This window comes from Carlito syrichta, unplaced genomic scaffold (genome assembly GCF_000164805.1).
Source record: "Carlito syrichta isolate Samal-C Ts95f unplaced genomic scaffold, Tarsius_syrichta-2.0.1 Scaffold304431, whole genome shotgun sequence".
In the NCBI taxonomy this organism is placed as follows: domain Eukaryota; kingdom Metazoa; phylum Chordata; class Mammalia; order Primates; family Tarsiidae; genus Carlito; species Carlito syrichta.
The window spans coordinates 11,635-19,136 of record NW_007248527.1 but is presented as its reverse complement, the minus strand read 5'-3'; the positions used below and the strand labels follow the sequence as shown (position 1 = coordinate 19,136).

The following is a 7,502-nucleotide window of genomic DNA, read 5'->3' as shown; positions in this document are numbered from 1 at the left end:
CTGTCGGGGCCTATGATTAAGAGGCTACTTTCAGCCGGGCTCGGTGGCTCAGCCTGTCATCCCGCGCCTTGGGAGGCTGAGGTGAGTGGATGGCCTGAGCCCGCGGGTTCGAGACCCGCCTGGGCAACTTGAGACCTCATCTCTACCATAAATTTAAAACTGGGCGAGGAGTGAGACTCCAACTTGGGGAAAAAAAAAAAAAAGGAAAGAATCAGGCAACTCCATCGTCCACTACTCGACTCAATAGGGAACAAAATTCATGCAATAAATAATGAATATTAATTTAACAAAAGTAGTCAGGAAAGAATAGAGGAGGAGGAAAGGAAGTAAGAGGTCCGAGGCCACAGTACTGGTAAAAATCGGTCCTTAGTCAAAAAATCAGCACTCGTAAAAACCCATGTCCTGGGTGCCTGCTCCATCATGCTTGTCTGTGGGGGCTGTGGGGGGAGGTTCTGAGCAGCATCATTCACTAGGGGAAGGTGTGTTGAGGATTTGAGGATACAGGGGAATGTTTTGTCCAGGAACAAAAGAACCAATGGCAAGCGCCCATCATCCTTGACAATGGGGAGATATCTCTGATTTCTTCTAAGATGCTGCCATGCCTGGGGGTCAAGGGTGACCAGCAAAGCCATGACATTCAGGACTCAGTATTCTCAGTTGTAAAGTGAAAGTGCAGGGAGGTTCCTCACCAGGAGAAGGGGTGCTGGGTGAAAAAAGGCAGGCCAACATCAACTCCCCACACATCCAGACTCAGGGGCACCCTCGGGAAATTTCAGCAGTGTGCCGAGTCAGAGAGGAGTTATGATACTCTGATCCCTGTGGAAGCCAAAGCACTAAGTATTTAGGGACATTTTAATTTTTTTTCTTTCTAAGGAGAATTGATACAGGTGGTCTCATCTTGACTGATCGTGATGAGTCCCCTTCCAGAACGGCCTTCCTCCCAATCTTACTCTTTTCCATTTTTCCCAGAGAAGGGCTTAGATGGGAAAAACATACCCAGGTGCCTGCAGCCTGTGACTTCTGAACTGAAAGTTCACACCTCTTCTTCTGAGTTACCTACTATTGTTCCTGAATTACATGACTGAGTCTTGTGTCCGTAAATTGACTGCAAACTCTGTGAGAGCAGGGATTGTATTAGTATCAACAGCTAAACTGCTGTAATAAATAAACCATACATGCAAAGGTTCAATACAGTGGATGTTTATTTCTTGCTTGCATGGCGGTCTTTGGTGGATGTGTATGTCCATATGGTCATCCAGGCTCCCTCTGCATTGTGACTCCACCTTACCCTAGTTCCTCCTTGTCATCTGCACCCAGCTGGTGAAATGGAAGAGAGCATGACGGAGTGTTCCCAGGGGGCTTTTTCAGGTTAGTCAAGTAGAGCACATCACTAAGGCTCACATTCCATCGGCCAACACTTAGCTGAGTGGCCACGACAAATTGCAGGTGGAATGCAAGACACAGTCCACCTGTGTCCCCAAGAAGAGTATGACTTTAGTAGATCAGCTCTTCTATTCTTTGGGTGTCCTTTCTCCCCCTAGAACTCAGCACATAGAGGTACCTTCAGAGGAGTTCCATGAGAACTTGGTGAGGTTTGGTCTAGGGTAGGCTAGTGCCTTGCAGCCTCATACAGATGTGCAGGCAGAGGACACCAGAGGGCTCAGAGCTAGGCTCTACAGCAACTCTTCACATCTGCACCCATCACACCTCTCAGATGAGGTGGGCCCTGCAGCAGCTGTGGTGGCACCAGAGAATTGATCGAAGGCTTGTCTTTGCAGTCACATAAACCTCATCCTGGCCTCCACCCACAGAGGTCACATTTATGCAGAAATCCATCCCAGAGTGCCAGGCAGGTGGGTGGCAAGCACCCACTGGGATACCACGGTATCAGGAAACTCATACATCTCATTCATCTGTCCTGGAGCAGCTCTGATGGCCCTGGTCTGGACAACGGAGAAGGCGACCATGGTCTTGAGCAGAGTGGTTTCCATGGGAGTGGCAGAGAGAAAAGCCAGACTAGAGGAGCTTCAGGAAAGCACAGAGGGAGGTGAGCTGGAAATTAACTTATCCAGTTACTTGGAAAGAGTAAGGCCGACAATGGTTATGTGTATCACAACTGACACACATACACAGACGTGCACAGCCCAGGACCAGGCACTCTCTGCTCTAGAACCCCTGCTTCCTGCTGGTGCTGTCTCCCCAGATAGCCTCTGTCTTTTTTCCCCTCCAGAGAAGCAGCTTGCTTGGGATTCTGGTACACTGTGGTCAGGATACGGCTGCAGGTAGTGCTGTGCTGTGAAAAGAGCACTGGAGTGGAAGCAGAGACCCCTTTTAGACACCCTGTCTTCAAAATGGATCTTAGCTCTTCACCCCATTACCCCTGCCGCCATCCACCCAAGCTACTCCAATGTCTTGCCTGGACACCGGGTGCAGCCTACTAACCAGTCTTTCTGATCTTACCCTGTCTCCCTAAGTCAAATCTGTACACAGCAGTCTTTGCCATCTTTTAAAAATGTAAATCTGATCATTCAAGCCCTCCTTTGGTTTTCCATGTACCCGTTTCTCTATTCCCTTATCCTAATTCCTTTTCTTCACCACACTTCTTTTTTTTTTTGAGTAAGGGTCTCACTCTGTCATTCAGGCTGGAGTGCAGTGGCTCACTGTAGCCTCGAACTCCTGGGCTCAGGCAATCCTTCCGCTTCAGCCTCCCAACTAGCCGGGACTACAGGTGTGTGCCACCACGCCCAGCTAATTTTTTTGATATTTGTAGAAATGAAGTCTGGCTATATTGCCCAGGCTGGTCTTAAAATCCTGGGCTCAAGTGATCCTTGATCCTCAGCCTCCCAGGGTGAGCCACCACGCCCACTGACAACAATTAATTCTACTCATAATCATATTTTATTTGTAGCCATTTCCTTTACTTTCTCTTGAACTGAAAGGTGAAGTTTCTAAGAGAAAGAACTTTTCTTATTCACTTCTGCATCCCAGCACCTAATAGGCATGCTAGGATTGACTGAAGACATGTGCTTTCTTTAAGCCTCCGTTTGCTCAACTATCAAAAAAGAAGCAATGAATTTTGTGTGTCATCTCTTATGGGTTTGTGGGGATTAAATACAAAAATGCAGAGCAGATACTGCAATCTGTGCCATGACCCATGCAAGGCAGAAACATCTTTAATGCTGCTGCCTAATGACACTAATTTTGCGAGATACTTTCACATCATCACAGCCCATGTTTTAGGTCAAACTGGGCCTCTTCACTAGAAACAATAGCTACAGCGCTCCTCCCAGTTGAGAAACCTGGGAGTCTATTGAAAATAAATTAGTAATGCCTCATTCTCAATGAAAAAGTCTCAGGGAGATTTATAATTTTATTTTTTCTAAGTGTACAGAATAACATAAATCAAAAGGAGCAATAGTCTACCTTGTGTTTTGACTACTTTGACCCTCTTCAACCTCTGCCAATTTTTATCTCATTTTTGTTTAACTTTATACATCAGAGTTTAATTTGAGAGCTGGTGGAGAAGACAGTGATGTATAGGTTACATCAAGCGCAGCTGAAATTACCCAGTCCCCAGGGACTCGAGGCTGAAGGGAGGGTCCTGGTCCCGTTTCAGGGGGTAGAAGAGAAACGGTACAGTCTGCCCCTTGAACCCAGCCTCACTCCATGCTCCAGCCTCTGTTGCTGCCTTGCATTTATTGCTGTGGCCAGGTTTGAGCCACTCACAAGATTGCATTCATGCAGGGCTCACACTTCCCTTGCAGCCACAGGTTCAAAGCATTGGCCACCGCGGACAATGTCATTTTCAGAACCAGAAAAGGAGTTCTATTAGCATTGATTTTTCCTCTTCTTTAAACGGTTATCTTTTCTGGGAAAGTGTGCCCAGTTGGCAGTGTAATCTGCCCAAAGAGAATGCTGGTCTTCTTTCTCTGAATGTCCAGAGCAAGTGCCTGATATCCCACAGACTACTCAGTGAACACAGGAATGGATAAGATGCGTTCTGCGTCCTCATTATTTTTGATGTTCCAGTGGCCTCAAGTCTTTTTGGAGAGGAAAAACACAACGGATGAACTGGACCCCTGACATAGGACCTGGTGAGCTGCTGTTCATCCTAGAAACTCTGGAAATTTTGCTTAGGGGCACTTGGTACCAGAAGAGACCTTAAGATCTTCTTATCCACTCTCATCTGTCCCATGAATGTTCACCAACAGCCTGGCCAGGGATTGGACCACCTCTATTCAACACCTACAGGGGCAAGCCACTCAAGCTGGGACTCGGAGTTAGCAGTTTTAAATGTATGTTTCCCACACAGCACTTACCACGGTTTGAAATCATGTGCTTGTGTCACGATTTGATTAAAGTCTATCTGCCCCACTAGGCCCTAAGAACACTGACAAGGTCTGTGATTTAATTTTACAAGAAAGTTCTGTCTGTTCACCTGTATCCCTAGGGTTGGGCCCAGGGCTTAACATGTAGGAAGTGCATAACAAACATTTCTGAATGAATGAGTATCAAACAAACTGGAATTGAAGGGATGCTGTGATTGGCTAACGTCAAGGCAGGAATGAGAACAGGTAAAAATGCCCGAGTATGAAAGTCGTGTTATACCTGACCACCTGTTTCACTGTCCATTCAGAGGACTAGTAAGGGTGTCCAGGGAGGCATTAAAAAGGTGGCAGGATTTGGGGACTGAGTGAAGGTGTTGACAGTGGCATACATATATCTCTGGACACTGGGAATGTGGCTGGTCAGAATTGAGATGTGCTGTAAGTGTAAAAATATATATATCTGATTTCAAAGGTTTACATAAAAAGTAAAATATCTTATTAATACATTTGTATCGACTACATGTTGAAATGATATCTCGAATATAATTGATTAAATAAAATGTGCTATTGAAATCAATTCTACCTGCTTCTTCTGCCTTTTGAAATGTGGTCGCAAAAACATTTAGAATCACATGGCTTGCATTATACTCCAGTGCTGTTTAGAGAAAAGTCCTTGGAGCAGTTATTAATTGGGGACAGCCCTATGAATACTCACCACTGAACAACTACAGTTATGGCCGAAGTTGTGTCGATTCTGTGGCTGGCCCTTCACTGACTAACTCCATCTGGGGACATCTTCCTGAAGAAACAACCTGAAACACAGAAAAAAATCTCTATACACAAAGTTATTAATTATAGCATTATCTAATATTAATGAAAATAGAAAACACACATCTAAACTGCAGAATAATGCAAACTATGTTAGCATTAATACAATGGAATATTATGCCACCAAAAAAAAAACAAACTCTGTTTACCAAAGATTTGTTATAACAAGGGGAAAAAAAACAAGCTGTGACAGTGCTCAACCAAAAACTCAAAATTCAAAGTTGCATACACAGTGTTACCATAACCAGAGAGAACACTCAGAGGAAAGCCACCAGAAGAAGTGACGCCAAGCCATTCACAGTTGTTGTCTTTGGAGAATGGGCTGATGAGTGACTTCTCTTTCCTTCTACCTTTCCAATTAAATTGTTTTTAATAAGCATTTGGTAAAAGAGACTGATACACATTCTATCTCAAGTAAAGAGGGCTGACCCCAGGAGTCTTCCTGAGGATGGGAAATGGCCGCAGGTGGAGAGGCATGTTCATTCAGGCGGGCCCCTTCTGGGTATGCACAAGGCGAACCCCAGGTTTTCTGCAAGAGCACCCTCTGCAGCTTGCACTTGCTCATTCAGCCCCCTCAGCCAAGCGAATACCTTCTCCACAGACCTAAGATCTGGTTCTCACTTCCAGCACAGCGCTGGCCCACTGAGTGTTGTGCAAGATGCATAACATCTGTGCTAGTCTCATGCCTTAGGCCTCGCCATCCCTTGTGCTCGGGAGGCCGACCTGGGTGGCAGTCTCACTAGCTTCTGGGGGAATTTATCCAATGTGGAGTCCTAGCAGGAGAGCGGAAGAAGAGAGGGCAGTCTAGTATGCCATCCCCTGGTCACCTCCCTACAGGGCTTCTTAGGCAGTGACTCTCTCCTGAAGGTCATGGCTCCGCTACAAGTGGCTCTTGCCATCTTCTCCCGCTGGCCTCCTTTAACCAATTTTTACTGGAGAAGTAAGAGTTCTGTTCATTTTCTCTTGTGCTTTCCATCACCTCTCCCTTCACCTTTGCAAATAGTCTTTCCAGGAAATCTTCCATGAATGATCCTTATTTGAGTGTGTCCTCTCTTTCTCACCAGGATTCTGGCTGACACAGAACTTAATTGAAAATGCAGTGCCTGCGTCTCATAGTGTACAGAGAGACACAAAGCACAGTCTAGGAAAAGTCCTGTCTCTGAGCTTTGTGGTGTTTGCCAGTGGACCCTGGACCAGGAGGCTGGAGAGCTGAGTCCTGGGGTGGGCAGACCTGAGCCCAGATTCAAGTTCTACCCCCTCCTGATAGCCATGAGACCTGTCTAGCATTCCTTTCCCCCTCAGATCTCGCCTCCCTCATCTGCAAAATGGGGTGAGAATGCCTACATTTTGTGAGTATTGGGACAATTAAATGAGATAAGAGGCCTGAAATTCTTAGCGTGCGGACTGGCATAAAGTGAACCCCCAGCAAACATTAGCTGTCGCTATTATTGCTATTATCCACCAGGGCTGCCTCATGAATGCAAATGTGGCAATCAGAGGGCCACTTCTGGAGACACACTGCAGGGGGGCCCGTCCCCCCTCCCCCTCCTGGGCTGCAGAGACTGCGGGAAGACCCCATAGGACCACACGACCGCACTGTGCCCATTCTGTGTAAGCTCAGACTTGAGAGGGCGTTCTTCACAGAGCAAGGCCGGGAATGAGAACCAGCAGGAGCTGGAGTGCATTTTGAGAAAATCACTTGTTTATTTAAATATTGTACTTAGGAAAAATACCAGAAGGAGAAATATGGGCCTTTGTGGTAATAACCAAAAAGAGAGTGAGAAAAAAAAAAAAGAAAATACATTATCAAAAGTACAGGGGAAAAAAGACAAGACATCTGAAATATAAATTTGCACCTTTAAACTAACTATTTCACCCTCAGAATGAGGGTATCTTTTAAAAGCTCTTTGAAAACACGTCCCCATTTTCTTTGTCTCTTTTCTTTATAAGGCATCTTCTCTTTAACTCCCTTTGGAAAACTTCTTATAAATGAGGATTTGCATCTCAAGGGATTACTCTGGTTAGGAAAGTGTTTTATTAAAAAATATATGTTTGCCGCAGAATGCTGAGCGATATAATTAGCTGGTCCCTTCTGTTTTATTTTTAAAGGCTGTATGGCCAAGTTCTAATTAAACATATTCTCAGGACGTTTGAAATGTGAAGGTGCCTCAGAAACGGGCACTAAAATGAAAGCAGCCAAGGCTCAGAGAATGTAAGCCAGGAAACAGAGGGTCTCTGACCACGGCACACCCAGTAATGTGGCTTTTTTCTGTCTCTGTGTGCACAGCTACTGTGGGCTGATAAGCTTGAGGCATCCCACCTGTGGTGGGATGCAGCCCTGTGTTC

General features: G+C 45.7%; 1 long non-coding RNA gene across 1 annotated transcript; it reads right to left on the bottom strand.

Annotated features, from left to right (window-relative positions):
• Positions 1 to 1,184: 1,184 nt before the first annotated feature.
• Positions 1,185 to 5,298, bottom strand: LOC110595796. The gene is made up of 2 exons (XR_002482072.1): positions 5,044 to 5,298; positions 1,185 to 2,307 (listed from the first exon to the last, which is right to left on the bottom strand). It is a non-coding gene; the product is annotated as an uncharacterized LOC110595796 (long non-coding RNA).
• Between the last annotated feature and the right edge of the window lie 2,204 nt (positions 5,299 to 7,502).